Consider the following 18,345-nt stretch of genomic DNA (forward strand, 5'->3'; position numbering starts at 1 on the left):
AGCTAGGCTAGGGGTTAAAGTTACGGCTAGTTAACATGCTAGCTAAGTAGTTAAAGGGTTAGGTTTAGGAGTTATGTTAAATGTTAAATGGTTAAGGTTAGTGTTCATGTTAGGGGAAGGGTTAGCTAACATGCTAAGTAGTTGCAAAGTAGCTCAAAAGAAGTAAGTAGTTGCAAAGTAGCTAATTAGCTGAAATGCTAAAGTTGTCCATGATGAGATTCAAATACACAACCTTTGGGTTGCTAGATGTTTAAGTTATACACCCAACCATCCTTCCTCCTATCGTTTCTGTCTTAAGTAACTTACTGTCTGTCACGTCTGCTCCCACTCCCCCTCTCTGGCGCTCGAGGTCGCCAGGCTGCTCATCATTACGCACACCTGTCACCATCGTTACGCGCACCAGTGCATCATCGGACTCAATCACGTCATTGATTGCCTCCCCTTATCTGTCACTTCCTCAGTTTCATTCCCGTGCCTGCATTGATGTTGTTTTGTTTCCCTTGTCCAGATGCTGTTCTTGATCTGTTTCATGTCTTTTTATTATTAAATTCTCACCCTGTACTTGCTTCCCGTCTCCCAGCGTCTGTCATCTCAAGACCGTTACACTGTCTTATCTGTGATTGAAATGCACTGCATACAAAATAGTGTACTTCACATGAAAAATAAACTTTTCTTGTGCCTGTCACAAATGTCTACTTCACAATCATCTGTGATACTGGGTTGCAACACTCTCTGAGTCATTCACATTGTTCCAGTGGGAGAGCAGCTTGTTGCTTACTGTTCACCTTCCATTATTCTCACGTACACATCCAGACTGATACAGACATAGTTTTACAATTAACCAATAGATGGAGAATAACATCAATTTATTGTGTGTAATGTATGTTCAAGTTGGTGTAAACTATTGTAAAGTATGAGTAGTAAGAAATTAAATCTTAATTTATATGTATATTTTGTAAATGTTATGTAGCTACAAGTACATTGAAAGTGATCAAGATATTTAGCTTTTCCTCTAGGCACAGCTGCTAGGCACTATTCCTTTATTGGACTCTCCTATATTTTACAGAAAGTATTTGATTGTTTTTCAATGAAAGAGATACATATAAAATGAAGGGGAGACAGAGAGAAGGAGGTACAGAGTAAGTCCGGTACAGTAAGGGAAAAAAGTATTTGATCCCCTGCTGTACGTTTGCCCACTGACAAAAGAAATGATCAGTCTATAATTTTAAGGGTAGGTTTATTTGAACAGTGAGAGACAGAAAAACAACAAAATAATCCAGAAAAACGCATGTCAAAAATGTTATAAATTGATTTGCATTTTAATGAGGGAAATAAGTACTTGACCCCCTCTCAATCAGAAAGATTTCTGGCTCCCAGGTGTCTTTTATACAGGTAACGAGCTGAGATTAGGAGCACACTCTTAAAGGGAGTGCTCCTAATCTCAGTTTGTTACCTGTATAAAAGACACCTGTCCACAGAAGCAATCAATCAGATTCCAATCTCTCCACCATGGCCAAGACCAAAGAGCTCTCCAAGGATGTCAGGGACAAGATTGTAGACCTACACAAGGTTGGAATGGGCTACAAGACCATCGCCATGCAGCTTGGTGAGAAGGTGACAACAGTTGGTGCGATTATTCGCAAATGGAAGTAACACAAAAGAACTGTCAATCTCCCTCGGCCTGGGGCTACATGCAAGATCTCACCTCGTGGAGTTGCAATGATCATGAGAACGGTGAGGAATCAGCCCAGAACTACACGGTAGGATCTTGTAAATGATCTCAAGGCAGCTGGGACCATAGTCACCAAGAAAACAATTGGTAACACACTACGCCGTGAAAGACTGAAATCCTGCAGCGCCCGCAAGGTCCCCCTGCTCAAGAAAGCACATATACATGCACGTCTGAAGTTTGCCAATGAACATCTGAATGATTCAGAGGACAACTGGGTGAAAGTGTTGTGGTCAGATGAGACCAAAATGGAGCTCTTTGGCATCAACTCAACTCGCCGTGTTTGGAGGAGGAGGAATGCTGCCTATGACCCCAAGAACACCATCCCCACCGTCAAACATGGAGGTGGAAACATTATGCTTTGGGGGTGTTTTTCTGCTAAGGGGACAGGACAACTTCACCGCATCAAAGGGACGATGGACGGGGCCATGTACCGTCAAATCTTGGGTGAGAACATCCTTCCCTCAGCCAGGGCATTGAAAATGGGTCGTGGATGGGTGTTCCAGCATGACAATGACCCAAAACACACGGCCAAGGCAACAAAGGAGTGGCTCAAGAAGAAGCACATTAAGGTCCTTGAGTGGCCTAGCCAGTCTCCAGACCTTAATACCATAGAAAATCTGTGGAGGGAGCTGAAGGTTCGAGTTGCCAAACGTCAGCGTCAACCTTAATGACTTGGAGAAGATCTGCAAAGACGAGTGGGACAAAATCCCTCCTGAGATGTGTGCAAACCTGGTGGCCAACTACAAGAAAAGTCTGACCTCTGTGATTGCCAACAAGGGTTTTGCCACCAAGTACTAAGTCACGTTTTGCAGAGGGGTCAAATACTTATTTCCCTCATTAAAATGCAAATCAATTTATAACATTTTTGACATGGGTTTTTCTGGATTTTTTTGTTGTTATTCTGTCTCTCACTGTTCAAATAAACCTACCATTAAAATTATAGACTGATCATTTCTTTGTCAGTGGGCAAACGTACAAAATCAGCAGGGGATTAAATGCTTTTTTCCCCTCACTGTAGGTGCCAGGACTCGTACCAACGCAGGGAGGGAAAATCTACATGTACCAAGGCAGCAGCCTTTAACACAAGGCCAAGTTCAGAAACAGGTACTATTTTTCATTAGACAGGATGTGGAACAATTCCACAACGCATTGTATTGACTGTGTAATCTTGAAGTTGAACAGTGATGGTTCAATTAATCATTTATTCATTTTTGGGGGGAAAAAACAAGAACTGAAAAAGTTTGACATTCAACATTACAAAAACACAACCAAAGTGTGACATTCAACATTCCAAAAACACAAGTTGCATTAAACTGAGACTTAGCGATATGACGTTTCCACGACCAGCAGAATGAACCACAGAATTTGTAGATAAGAGCGGAGCAAGACGTTGTACTCACAGAGTATCTGTTCATGTGTAGGGTGTGATTCACATCAGAACATGCAGATTTTAGCCTCATGCTTCAATGCTCTTCGTTGTTGTGGAAGTCGACCCGACACGGCTCTCCCTTTAAGCAAATATACACTGCAGATGATACTAAATTAAATATGTGTTAAATATTTGTCCCATGGTATAACTCTATCATACAAATACGCTGGTCAATTGGGTGAAGTCCATTCAGTGTTGCTGTCCTGGTTTCTGCACATTTCTATAAAATGTTTGTACCTCAGAAGGGCCGAGTGGTTCTGGCCTCACCTCTGCTGAATCATTCACTGAAGTGTCAGCGACTTCAACGATGACTTCCTAAAGATGAGACATTACAATAACATCAAATCTTCATTCAACAAAGCTTACAAAGTACAACAATAAAATAAAATAATCAATTTCACAGGAAGTACCTGAGTTGAGTCATCTTCTTTTGAGGATATCCATCTTTTGACCTTGATGATGGCCATTATGGTGACTGCCAATCCAACACAGACAAACACTGATCGAACAATATTGGCCACAATGGTCCTGACTGATAATGCTGAAGCTTTGGCATCCTTCTCATCAATACCTGAGACCAGTGGTGTAAAAAGTACCCAACTGTCACACATTAGTAAAAATTAAGATACCTTAATAGAAAATGACTAAAGTGAAAGTGAAATTCACCCAGAAAAATACTACTTGTGTTGAAGTCTAAAAGTGTTTGTTTTTAAATATACTTAAGTATCATAGTAAATGTAATTGCTAAAATATACTCAAGTATCAAAAGTAAAAGTAAAAGTATAAATCATTTCAAATGTCTTATATTAAGCAAACCAGACAGCATGATTTTCTTGTTTTTGCTGTTGTTTACGAATATCCAGGGGCACACTCCAACACTCAGACATGATTTACAAATGAGGCATGTGTGTTTAGTGAGTCCACCAGAGGCAGTAAGGATGACCAGGGATGTTCTCTTCATAAGTGTGTGAATGGACCATTTTCCTGTCCTGCTATGCATTCAAAATGTAACAAGTACTTTTGGGTGTCAGGAAAAATGTATGGAGAAAAAGTACAATATTTTCTTTAGTAATGTGGTGAAGTAAAAGTAAAAATTGTCAAAAATATCAATATTAAAGTAAAGTACAGATACCCCCCAAAAAACGACTTAAGTTGTCAGGAATCCCGCTTCCTGAGTCTGTTTCTGCCTGAGATGACTGTTTTTGGTTTGAGTGTTGTGTAAGGTTCCTGAACGCACCCTGTCTGGTTGCCAGGCAACGAGGTTAGGCGGGAGATCTATTAAAACCCGCACCTGCATCTCATCAACCTTCTGCACACCTGGTCCTGATCTTCACCTCTTCTTAAACCCTGAGTTGACATCCATTCCCTGCCGGATCGTTAGCAATGAACAGTATGTTGTGCCAGCGTATCAGCCTCATGTTACCAGAGTTAGTTTTGTTGTTTTGTGCTCGTTACTGGTTACTCACTCCCGTTTACTCTGTCTACAGTCATTCTCCCGGAACATTCAACTCCCTTGCCTGGCCGTCGGTGGATACAGTGACTTCATCGGATCAACCCATTTACTCTCATCAACTCACCTCCGCTGCCGCTCCGTCTCCTGGATTACTCAAATTACACATCAAGACTACCAATAAATACTCACTTTCATTTTACTCACCTTGTCCTGGTCTGCTTCTGGGTTCTGTCTTAGAGAATCGTGACATAAGTAGAACTACTTAGTACTTTAAAGTGTTTTTACTTAAGTACCACTGCCTGGGACACCCTTGGTTACCCTCTCAGAGCCAAAAAGACAATATTTCACCAATACATTTGGTCTAATGTGATGATTGTTTACAACAGTCAACATTACTCTATGGCAGGTACCTTCTATTTATAAATGTTTTATTTGTTTTATTTAACCTTTATTTAACTAGGCAAGTCAGTTAAGAACAAATTGTTATTTACGATGACGTCCTACCCCGGCCAAACCCGGACGATGCTGGGCCAATTGTGCCTTGCACTATGGGACTCCCAATAACGGCCGAATGTGATAAACATGTATCATATCATTCAAACAAAAGTCCTTGCAGCCAAGATTATAATAAATAGTTCCAAATAGATGTTTGTGGTTCTAATTCCAAAAAGAGTCAATGTAAAAATATATCCACAGGGAAAAGCACACGAAGGATATCAAAGCTTTATGCTTAGTATTTTCATTTATTTAGAGCCAGTTTATCAACACCCAACGTTTTGACTAGGATGTTTTTGATGTTGAAATTACTAATTGACTTAGTCATCAAAACAATACCTAGTCAAAACATTGGGTGTTCATGAGCTGGCTCTAAATAAATAAAATACTAAGCATAGACATTTGATATCCTGTGGATATATTTTAACAATGTATGATATCACATCATATAGTATTAAACAATGACAGAGGTATTACAGAATGACAGTACAATATCAACTTGAGGTTCAGCTTCTAACCTCACGGGTAGATCCTTAAATGAATGCTAGAATGGGACTTACATATGTCCTCCACGTGTTGAGAGATGGTCTGGGTGCTGACGTGGTTGCTGCTGGTGCATTGGATAGTCCCGTTGCCATTGGAGATGATGATGTTGACCCCAGACAGAGACAGTAACTGTTGTGACAGTGTACACTGACCCCATCCACAGACAGACAACATCCAGCCATCTTTACCTGAACAGTTCACTGTGACATCACAGAGTCCCACACTTGTGTTGAAGAGAGATGTGACATCCATGACTGGTTTGGGAACATGATCTATAAGAGACAGTTTTTAGAACCAAAGAAGAGACAGATAATTATTAGTCCTACATTCATTATTGAACCTGATCAGACACATTAAATGTACAGCACATTACCAGAACTGAAGCATTAGATAACTCACCCTCCACTAACAGTCTATATGTAGTCGTTGATTCTTTCCAACTTTTCCTGTAGTTTACCATGTAAATTCCACTGTCTGTGTTCAACAGATTCTTAATACACAGAGAATGGTTCACAGAGTTATAATCCACCTTCTCCTTGTATTTAGGAGAGATCTCTTTGTCTCCAAATATTACATCACAGTCCTTCATCCATTTAAGTCCTTTGATCATCTCAGGAGGTTCTGAAACAGCCAGACATATTGAACCCCCCTTCAACCCATACTGGTCCACTGAAGGTTCTGCCCGGATTCCTAATGAGAGAGGACCAAGATCACATTTACCATTTCACTGACAGTCATTAATGTACATATTAAATCAGTAAATCACTTGCTGCCTATAATCAAAACTTTTCCAATTGCCCATGTTATGTGCACAAAGTTTACATTCCACAGTTTAATTCCAATATCAAAAGAGATGTCTCCACACAATATAATGAATATGTTACCTATGGTGATGCATAGCAGTAAAATGAGAAGAAACCCCAGAATATTCATATTCTTTTTGAAAATGAGAGATGAAGTTTATCTTCTTCTTTCAGAGTCCAGTCGCTGAATAATGCCTCTAAATATAGCTTACTGCGACTTCAAACCACACCTCTACAGGGTTATTATGCCTGAACAATACTTACTGTTGATTGGTTCCCGGCCAACGCAGGTGATTTCCGGGGAGGCAGATAGCCTTGTGGGTTACAGCGTTGGGCCGGTAATCGACATAGAATCCCCGAGCTGACAAGGTAAAAATGTGTCGTTCTGCCCCTGAACAAGGCAGTTGTCGCTGTGTAAGTTGACGTTAGACCTTAGGCTCCATTAACAGACAGTTAATGTTAAGGCTAAATTGGGAACCGATCTCTCTTATCTGATTATGTTTACATCTGTGCTAGTAATACACGCATATACAGTGTCGTAAGTTACAGTATACTAATGTTTAGCTAATGTGGGCAGTGTTGCTAACTTAACGACTTTGTCGCTATATTTAGCGAGTATTCAGACCCCTCTAGCGACACTTTTTCAAAATATCGACTAGCGACAAATCTAGCGACTTTTTCTGGTGTTATTGGAGACTGACGTGAAAGCACGTATCGTTCTTACTCTTCTCAACGAGCAGCGGGTGCTGCCGTGGGCCCCACACCGTCCCAAAGCACTCCCAGGCGGCACGGTCCTCTCGCAGCAGTCGCTGCAGTCAGAGCAGGAGATGTTCACCCCTCCGCGTCCAGACTGCAAATGAATCGCGCATGCGGGAAGCCGCCGCTGACTGATTTCCGCCCTGGTTTACATTCATGGTGGGATGTAAATGTAAAAACTAAAATAAAAAATAAAACGAATAAAAACTAACTCCACCAGTGTCTCTTTTGGGTCACTTTTGCCTGTCCCAAGCCCGGATAAAGGAGGAGGGTTGGAATTGTGACATAAAAAAAACCCAACAAGAATCGACATTAGAAAGTTCAGTTGTAGTTCTAAACATATTTAGGGTGTTTTCTCACTTTGTCTCTCCCACGACGTTATTCCTCTCTCCTACAGTGTCCATCACAATTACATGCACATGGCCAATTACGCAAATTAGGTGGTGACGTCATTTAGCGACTTTTAGGACAGCCAATAGCTACTGTCCTTACTGAGGAGTTGGCAACACTGCACCTAATTTTTCACAAAGGAATGTGTGTGTAGTCCGTGAGTGGTGGAAATTAACCTGTTAGCTTAGTCCATAGTGAAATAGGCTACTTTTGCTCCTCTAACATTAGTTACATAATATCTTCACAGAAAATTCTGTGTTTACATTTCACTCCTCATTTAATCAATGTAGGCAAACTTTTAGCAAGCTATACATACTAAATCAGTTGTCCCTGTCCCTGCCTGGTGCCCAACAGATGCAGCTTCAGGCTCAGCAGCCCTGTCTCCCCATCCCCATACCCCTAAACCAGCCATACCCAGTTGAATATATTGGAATGATATTGGCGTCAGTTAAACTGCAGTACCGCCAGTCTCCTCTGGGTATATGGGATGACGTTCTTCCTTCCCAAAGTAAAAACTGCCCCATTTGCTAAGCATATCGTCATAATAACGTTTTGACTTTCTGGTATACATGCCGCGTTTATTTACCTGTCGTAACTAGGGAATTCTGACATTTCCGACTTGCTAACTGGTTGTGGTTATACTGTCCTTCAACCAATTAGCAAGTCGCACATTTCGGTGTTTCCTAGTTCCGACAAGCACATGAATGCTGAGATCTAGGCTCTCTGATGTCTTACATTGAAATCGGACGGGATCTCCATTCTCTAATGTTCGGCAAATAGCATTTCATCACTGCATTATTAGGCGACAGCACTCTGACAGAAGAAGACAGATTTTATCTCTCATTTCCAAAAGGAATATGAATATTCTGGGGTTTCTTCTCATTCTATAGCTAGGTATCAACACAGGTAACATTAATTATATTACTTATACTGTGTGGACCACAGAGCCCACAATTTCCAAGATTTGTGTCCAATCCCAAATGAATCTCTGGCTCAGGTTTACACCACATTGATTGTAGTATCAGATAGGTGTACCAGTCAGCAGTAATATGGTATTAGTTCCACCTACCCATCAATGTTGTGTATATGAGAGGGTAGACTTGACCACATTAGGCCACCGTAGATTTATATATATGTAGTAGAGTGATGTTGTTCCCCTAGATTATGCACCAAGTTGCACAGGTCAAGATGGGATGTTAATAAGTTAATAACAATAATAATAATTCAATGTGTTTTCTTTATTTAATTACAGCTGCATAGTTAGTTATTTTTCTGTGTACAAACATTTTTTTGATATCTATATTGTAAATACACCTAATTGTAAAAGTTTTGTATATTTTGGTTTGGTCCATCGCGGGTTATCTGTACTTACGTACCCTCTTATTGTTCTCTTTTGCCGGACCTTCAACTAGCAAGGTGCCGAGAGCTGTGACTGCACCGAGGGCTGACATATTGTGTGTTGTCTCTTCGTGTGCAGGTCGAATAAAAATGATTCAACCATCAGAATTCCAGTTGTGGCAGTGTCCTAAATAAAAGTACACAACGCAGAACGAACCACGCTACATATATATATGTATATATATATATATTTTACCTTTATTTAACTAGGCAAGTCAGTTAAGAACAAATTGTTATTAACAATGACGGCATAGGAACAGTGGGTTAACTGTCTTGTTCAGGGGCAGAATGACAGATTTTTACCTTGTCAGCTCGGGGATTCAATCTAGTGACCTTTTGGTTACTGGCCCATCGCTCTAACCACTAGGCTACCTGTCGCCACGTAGATGGATTCTTTGACACATTTTATCTATCAAGCCATCAAAGAAATCCGTTCTGTTTATCAGTCATCTTTTTAACTGGAACACAAGTATTTATAATCTCTGTAACAATAACCTGCTACTTTCTACTGTGCCTTGTCCTTCCTCTGAGTTTGGACACTACATGACCAAAAGTATGTGGACACCTGCTTGTCGAACATAACATTCCAAACTCATGGGCATTAATATGGACTTGGTCCCCCCTTTGCTGTTATAACAGCCGGAACTCTTCTGGGAAGGCTTTCCACTAGATGACGGAACATTTCTGTTCACAAGGGCATTAGTGAAGTCGGGCACTGATGTTGGGCGATTAGGCCTGGCTCGCAGGTGTTCGATGGGGTTGACGTCAGTGTTCTGTGCAAGCCAGTCAAGTTCTTCCACACCGATCTCGACAACCATTTCTGTATGGACCTCGCTTTGTGCACGGGGGCATTGTCATGCTGAAAAAGGAGAGGGCCTTCCCCAAACTGTTGCCATAAATTTGGAAGCACAGAATCGTCTAGAATGTCATTGTATGGTGTAGCGTTAAGATTTCCCTTAACTGGACCTAAGGGGCCTTGCCCGAACCATGAAAAACAGCACCAGACCATTATTCCTCCTCCACCTGACTTATTGGAAAGGTGGCATGCTAAACTCTAAACATTAAGGCCATTTTACTGCCATGTTTGTCTATGGAGATTGCATGGCTGTGTGCTCGATTTTATAGACCTGTTAGCAACGGTGTGGCTGAAATAGCCGAATCCACTCATTTGAAGGGGTGTCCACATATGTTTGTATATATAGTGTATCACAAAACAACAAAGCGGTCACCATAGTGTCAGGAATTAGAACAATGGGATATAGTTCTATTTCATAATAATAATAATGGTGCTTTTCATTACAGTCTGAATATCAAAGCGCTTGTGAAGGAAAAGAAACAACAAGAAGTCATTTAAAAAGCAATATAGGCTACAACAGTAGCTAGATCATCTAGATCAAGTGTGTTTGAATGTTTCCTGAAACCTCCAGCAGATGGACAGTCGCGGTCATGAGAGGATCTGGAGGCTCATAGCTAGATGGTCAGCAGAGGTTCTGGATGGAGGTGCTGGTCAGGTCAGCAGGTCCAAGGGCAGGCAGGCAGGTAGGCAGGAAGCTCAATCCTCCACCCTGATGAGGATCCTGAATAGGATCTCTATGGCGTTCACACAGTCACTTGTTTGGTAAACAATTGAGGGATAGGGCTGGAGAAATGTTACCACTAAAATGTATAGACTTCTGGATGTAAAGACTTACCATCCATGAGATCAAAATGATAGTTTTAATCATGTTTTGAAGGTATGCAGTGCTTGTTTGCAATTACATTGTTTACCAACAATGGAGTACAGCAGCTTATATTTTGGGGTGTGATGGGGTAGTTACATTAACCTCATGAGGTATCAACCTGCACTTGCGCTTTTTTGTGTCTCGGCCTTCTTGATTATTCTCCTTTTAATGACCTGATGACCTGTTGACCTGATGTCCTGATGTCCTGTTGACCTGATGTCCTGTTGACCTGTTGACCTGTTGACCTGATGACCTGTTGAATGTGCAGCCTTGAAGGAACCTGTAAGAAGTGTGAATGATGTAAACACACCTTGCTATTTCAATGTACCTGTTGACTAAGAATTTACCTGACCTCTGAACCTTTCATCGTGATGAAATGTAAGTTTACAATAACTATGTGATACATCCACCCCTGAACTGTGTTATGATTGAATGTACATGAAAACTGTGAAATAAATAAATACATATAAATCTTTAAAAGTAATATTTAACCACTAGATGTCAGCACATATTCAGAAATATGTCAGTAGGGTAAGAAGGGCCCAGTGCTTTAAATCAGTTGTTCCCAAATAAGTATGGGAACCAATAAGTATTCAACTATTTTTTATGATAAGCCAAAATACATTCAGGAGTAAAGGTTAGGGGAAGGGTTAGCTAACATGCTAAGTAGTTGTAAAGTAGCAAGTAGTTGCAAAATAGTTAATTAGCTAAAATGCTAATGTTATCCATGATGAGATTCAAACACACAACCTTTGGGTTGCTAGATGTTTGAGTTATACACCCAACCATCTTCCCTCCTATAATTTCTGTTTTAAGTAATTTATCTGTGATTGAAATGCTCTGTGTACAAAATCGTGTACTGCACACAAAAAAATATACTTTTTCATGTACCTGTCACAAATTTCCAAGAAGCAATTTGTGTCTATTTCACAATATGTGATACTGGGTTGCAACACCCTCTGGGTCATTTACATTGTTCAGAGGGAGAGCAGTTTCTAACTGTTCACCTTCCTTTTGTCTCACATGTACACATCTAGACTGATACAGATATAGTTTTACAATGAACAAATAAATGGACAATAACATCCATTTATTCCGTGATATTGTGTTAGTGTGTGTTCACGTTTGTGTTGAGGCAATTTCTTTGGATTGGTTTTGTCCAAATTTGACTCAGCAGTTTCTGTTTCGATGTGCTACATGCATGCAATTTAACATTGCCAAGGAACACCTCTGAAACCAGGGCATTTCCCTACGTCAAGAGGACCATTTGTCCATCTTGCCATGGATTTTATAGATCTTGCAGGAAGAAAAGAAAGGAAAAGGTACTGTTTAGTCCTTACTGACAGGTTCACCAGGTGGGTGGAGGCATTTCCCACCACACACTGTGATGCTGAGACAGTAGCAAAGCTACTAGTGAGGGAGATAATATCTAGATTTGGTGTTCCTGAGGTTTTATCTGCAGACAATGGTACCCACTTCACTGGTGATGTAGTGAAGCAGGTAGCCATAAAGATGGGAGTGGACCATTCTGCACTAACTGTCATTTTCACTCAGACATTTGGGACAACACAAATAAATAAGCATAACATTTAAAACAATATAAATATAAAAATACATACAAAAACAAGACTCATAAATATAAAAAAGAAGTGACAAATAGAAACAAATTGTAGTACATAAATACAAATAAAAAAAGATAATTGAATTATTACACTATTACCCTGTTGCTAACAAAAAACACACAAATAAAACTAAATTGCACAAATCCTATATCACACAAATACACAAATAGAATAACACACTTAAAGAAGAGAACCTGCTTATTACACTATTGCACTTCAAGCAAGAAACACACAAACTAAATTGCACCACTGCCATCTAAACCCAGACCTTTCTTCCCTTCCTTGATGCAAAGTCATCAATTACATCATCATAAGATATCTGTTTCAGCAATTATTCTTAACGATTTTGCACAAACTAGAAAAAAATGCAACAGTATGTCTGTGAAACTATATATTCACAGTGTTATGAATGAATTGTGGTTTATTTGGCAGCATTTCGTAGTGTGACTGATTTTACTAAATTGCATTAGTACTGTACAAAGTTAGAGGTGCGCTATTTGATAGATTCCCCTGCTCCCCCTACCTCAGGCTTCCAGTGGGGAGACCTGAGGTCAACCTAACCCCGCTCCCCCTACCTCAGGCTTCCAGTGGGGAGACCTGAGGTCAACCTACCCCCGCCCCCTCCCCATCTCGTACTTCTGAGTGGCAGACCTTCCCAGGCAGTAGCCTGCCTAGCTCACAAAGTAGAATCAGGGTGCCCATGTAACAGTGTAGGTTCCGTCCCTCTCTTCGCCCCAACCCGGGCTCGAACCAGGGACCCTTGCACACATTAACAACTGACACCCCACGAAGCATCGTTACCCATCGCGCCACAAAAGCCGCGGCCCTTGCAACGCAAGGGGAAACCCTACTTCAAGTCTCAGAGTGAGTGACGTCACTGATTGAAACGCTATTAGCGCGCACCACCGCTAACTAACTAGCCATTTCACATCGGTTACACTCACCCCCCCTTTGACCTCCTCCTTTTCCGCAGCAACCAATGATCCGGGTCATCAGCATCAATGTAACAGTGTAGGTTCCGTCCCTCTCTTCGCCCCAACCCGGGCTTGAACCAGGGACCCTTGCACACATCAACAACTGACACCCCACGAAGCATCGTTACCCATCGCGCCACAAAAGCCTTGCAATGCAAGGGGAAACCCTACTTCAAGTCTCAGAGCGAGTGACATCACTGATTGAAACGCTATTAGCGCGCACCACCGCTAACTAACTAGCCATTTCACATCGGTTACACCCACTTCGACAAGGTTAACTGACCCACAGTCCCACACGGTGACATGATATCATTGACGTGATGTGCAAATGAGCGATAGAAAACCAATTGCGCAAACGTCACCATTCCAATTGTTTTTGTGCGGGCGCCCATGTCGCCTATACCTAAATCCGCCAGTGGTCTTTAAGACATCTTAAGAGGACTCAAGAAACATTTTGAAGACATGTCTTGTGGCTCAAGACACCCCATGTCATGTCTTGAAGACATGCAATGCAATTCTATGGGACATGCCTCAAGGCGCTGTTGTTATTTAATAGGCTAGGGGGCAGTATTGACACGGCTGGATAAAAAAACATACCCGATTTAATCTGGTTACCACTCCTACCCAGTAACTAGAATATGCATATACTTATTACATATGGATAGAAAACACCCTAAATTTTCTAAAACTGTTTGAATGGTGTCTGTGAGTATAACAGAACTCATTTGGCAGGCAAAACCCTGAGACATTTTCTGACAGGAAGTGGATACCTGATGTGTTGTATTACCTTTAAACCTATCCCATTGAAAAACACAGGGGCTGAGGAATATTTTGGCACTTCCTATTGCTTCCACTAGATGTCACCAGCCTTTACAAAGTGTTTTGAGTCTTCTGGAGGGAGATCTGACCGAACAAGAGCCATGGAACGATGATGGCCCATTAGACACCTGGCGCGCGAGTTCATGTTGGGTACCCTCGTTCCAATACGTTATAAAAGAGTATGCATTCGTCCACCTTGAATATTATTCATGTTCTGGTTAAAAAGGCCCTAATGATTTATGCTATACAACGTTTGACATGTTTGAACGAACGTAAATATATTTTTTCCCCTCGTTCATGACGAGAAGTCCGGCTGGCTTAGATCATGTGCTAACAAGACGGAGATTTTTGGACATAAATGATGAGCTTTTTTGAACAAAACTACATTCGTTATGGACCTGTGATACCTGGAAGTGACATCTGATGAAGAGAATCAAAGGTAATGGATTATTTACATAGTATTTTCGATTTTAGATCTCCCCAACATGACGTCTAGTCTGTATCGCAACGCGTATTTTTCTGGGCGCAGTGCTCAGATTATTGCAAAGTGTGATTTCCCAGTAAGGTTATTTTTAAATCTGGCAAGTTGATTGCGTTCAAGAGATGTAAATCTATAATTCTTTAAATGACAATATAATATTTTACCAATGTTTTCTAATTTTAATTATTTCATTTGTGGTGTTGACTTGACTGCCGGTTATTGGAGGGAAACGATTTCCTCAACGTCAATGCCATAGTAAAACGCTGTTTTTGGATATAAATATGAACTTGATAGAACTAAAAATGCATGCATTGTCTAACATAATGTCCTAGGAGTGTCATCTGATGGAGATTGTAAAAGGTTAGTGCATCATTTTAGCTGGTTTTATGGTTTTGGTGACCCTGTCTTTGAATTGACAAAACATTACACACAACTCTTGTAAATGTACTGTCCTAACATACTCTAAATTTATGCTTTCGCCGTAAAACCTTTTTGAAATCGTAAAACGTGGTTAGATTAAGGAGATGTTTATCTTTCAAAGGGTGTAACATAGTTGTATGTTTGAAAAATTTGAATTTTGACATTTATTTGGATTCAAATTTGCCGCTCTTGAAATGCACCTGCTGTTGATGGAGTGCACCACGTCCCACCTAGCCCATAGAGGTTAACCTGTTTAGGATAGGGGGCAGTATTGACACGGCTGGATAAAAAACATACCCGATTTAATCTGGTTACCACTCCTACCCAGTAACTAGAATATGCATATACTTATTACATATGGATAGAAAACACCCTAAATTTTCTAAAACTGTTTGAATGGTGTCTGTGAGTATAACAGAACTCAAATGGCAGGTCAAAACCTGAGAGATTCCTTTACAGGAAGTGGCCTGTCTGACCATTTGTTGAACTTCTTTTCCATCTCTATCATTTACTAAGGATCTCTGCTCTAACGTGACACTTCCCACGTCGTCCATAGGCGCTCAGAGCCCGGGAAAAAACAGAATGTCGTCATTCCAGCCCCAGGCTGAAACACATTATCGCCTTTCTCAAGTGGCCGATCAAGGGACACTGGGCCTATGCGCGTGACCCCGACCGCCCCGCCTTTGGGATTTTTTTCCTCTGTTTGCCGAAAAGGAGATTCCCTGTCGGAATATTATCGCTTTTCTACGAGAAAAATGTCGTAAAAATTGATTTTAAACAGCGGTTGACATGCTTCGAAGTACGGTAATGGAATACTTAGAATTTTATTGTCACGAATTGCGCCATGCGCGCGACACTTCTTTACTATTTCGGATAGTGTCTGGAACGCATACGAACAAAACGCCGCTATTCGGATATAACGATGGATTATTTTGGACCAAACCAACATTTGTTATTGAAGTAGCAGTCCTGGGTGTGCATTCTGACGAAGACAACAAAAGGTAATCAAACTTTTATAATAGTAAATATGATTATGGTGAGTGCTAAACTTGCCGGGTGTCTAAATAGCGAGCCCGTGATGCCTGGGCTATGTACTTAGAATATTGCAAAATGTGCTTTCACCAAAAAGCTATTTTAAAATCGGACATATCGAGTGCATAGAGGAGGTCTGTATCTATAATTCTTAAAATAATTGTTATGCTTTTTGTGAACGTTTATCGTGAGTAATTTAGTAAAATGTTAGCGAATTCCCGGAAGTTTGCGGGGGTATGCTAGTTCTGAACGTCACATGCTAATGTAAAAAGCTGGTTTTTGATATAAATATGAACTTGATTGAACAAAACATGCATGTATTGTATAACATAATGTCCTAGGGTTGTCATCTGATGAAGATCATCAAAGGTGAGTGCTGCATTTAGCTGTCTTCTGGGTTTTGGTGACATTATATGCTGGCTTGAAAAATGGGTGTCTGATTATTTCTGGCTTGGTACTCTGCTGACATAATCTAATGTTTTGCTTTCGTTGTAAAGCCTTTTTGAAATCGGACAGTGTGGTTAGATTAACGAGAGTCTTGTCTTTAAATGGCTGTAAAATAGTCATATGTTTGAGAAATTGAAGTAATAGGATTTTTAAGGTTTTGAAAATCGCGCCACAGGCTGGCAGTGGCTGTTACGTAGGTGGGACGAATTCGTCCCGCCTAGCCTAGAGAGGTTTTAACATAAGCAGAATTATTACCATGTTATAGCTGGAGAGGAATTTAAATAATTTATATTAAAAACTGTTCATATGTATTATTCATACCAATGAATTAACCTCTACGGGCTAGGGGGCAGTATTGAGAATTTTGAAAAAAATATGTGCCCATTTTTAACTGCCTCCTACACCAACTCAGAAGCTAGGATATGCATATTATTAACAGATTTGGACAGAAAACACTCTGCATTTTCTAAAACTGTTTGAATGGTGTCTGTAAGTATAACAAAACTCATATGGCAGGCAAAAACCTGAGAAAAATACAACCAGGAAATTAGCATTTTGTGGCTGTACTATTTTCAAGTCATTGCTAATAGATCACACAGTGACAAAGGATTCATTTCGCACTTCCTACGGCTTCCACTAGATGTCAACGATCTTTATAAAGTTGTTTGAAGCGTCTATGATGAACAGATACCGAATGACAAGGAAGAGAAGTTGACGTCCCTGGGATGTCGTCACTTCATTATTGCGCGCACCTGCGCGTTCATGTGAGTTCATGTGAGGCGAGACATTTTTCAAAACGTTTTTCAAGACACAGGAGAGGTCGGGTTGAAATATTAATGATGTTTCAAGTTAAAAATGGCCCTAAAGATTGATGCTAAACAACGTTTGACATGTTTGAACGAACGTAAATAGATTTTTTTTTTTACTTTTCGTCGTGACTTTCTCCCCCCTACTTTTGAGGAGCCTACTGAACGCTAACAACATGGAACAACTTGGAGTTATTTGGACATAAATTATGAACTTTGTCAAAAGAAACCACATTTGTTGTGGACCTGGGATTCTTGGAAGTGCCTTCTGATGAAGATAATCAAAGGTAAGGGATTATTTACAATATTATTATTGATATTAGATGGTTACAAGATGGTGCTAACCTGTATATCCTAGCCTATTGTTCTTAGCTTAGCACCCCGTTTATTGCAAAGTGTGATTTCCCAGTAAAGTTATTTAGAAATCTGGCAATGCGGTAGCATTTACGAGATGTTAATCTATAATTCTTTGAATGACAATATTATAATTTACCAATGTTTTCGAATAGTAATTTTGTAAATTGTAACGCTGATTCACTGGAAGCATTTGAGGGAAAAACAATTCTGAATTTCACCGCTACTGTAAAATGTTGTTTTTGGATATAAATATGAACTTGATGGAACAAAAAATGCATGTATTGTATAACATAATGTCCTAGGAGTGTCATCTGATGAAGATTGTCAAAGGTTAGTGCATAATTTTAGCTGGTTTTCTGCTTTTGTTGACACCTGTCTTTGAATTGACAAAACATTACACACAGCTATTTTCAATGTACTCTCCTAACATAACCTAACTTTATGCTTTCGCCGTAAAGCCTCTTTGAAATCGGACAATGTGGTTGGATTTAGGAGATGTTTATCTTTCAAATGGTGAAAAATAGTTGATTGTTTGAGAAATTGAAATTATTAGATTCTTGCAGTTTTGAATTTCCCGCCATGGTCTCTTGACAATAAATCCCAATACCGGGATCAGGTCCACTTGAATTCATATGATATTATTAGTAGGTTATTAAACAGTGAT

At 40.3% G+C, this 18,345-nt stretch overlaps 1 long non-coding RNA gene across 5 annotated transcripts; it reads right to left on the reverse strand.

Moving 5' to 3' along the window:
* Positions 1–2,914: 2,914 nt before the first annotated feature.
* LOC106594724 (uncharacterized) lies at positions 2,915–7,305 on the reverse strand. 5 transcript variants are annotated; one of them, XR_006769018.1, is made up of 6 exons: positions 7,183–7,305; positions 6,723–6,849; positions 6,055–6,345; positions 5,670–5,927; positions 3,572–3,732; positions 2,915–3,476 (listed from the first exon to the last, which is right to left on the reverse strand). It is a non-coding gene; the product is annotated as an uncharacterized lncRNA (long non-coding RNA). The 5 variants fall into 5 exon arrangements; XR_006769019.1 differs by having other exon boundaries at positions 2,915–3,257; positions 3,399–3,476; positions 6,723–7,293; XR_006769020.1 differs by adding an exon at positions 4,453–4,527 and having other exon boundaries at positions 6,723–7,293.
* Positions 7,306–18,345: the final 11,040 nt, after the last annotated feature.

The sequence above is a fragment of the Salmo salar genome, chromosome ssa01 (assembly GCF_905237065.1).
Source record: "Salmo salar chromosome ssa01, Ssal_v3.1, whole genome shotgun sequence".
NCBI lineage: Eukaryota > Metazoa > Chordata > Actinopteri > Salmoniformes > Salmonidae > Salmo > Salmo salar.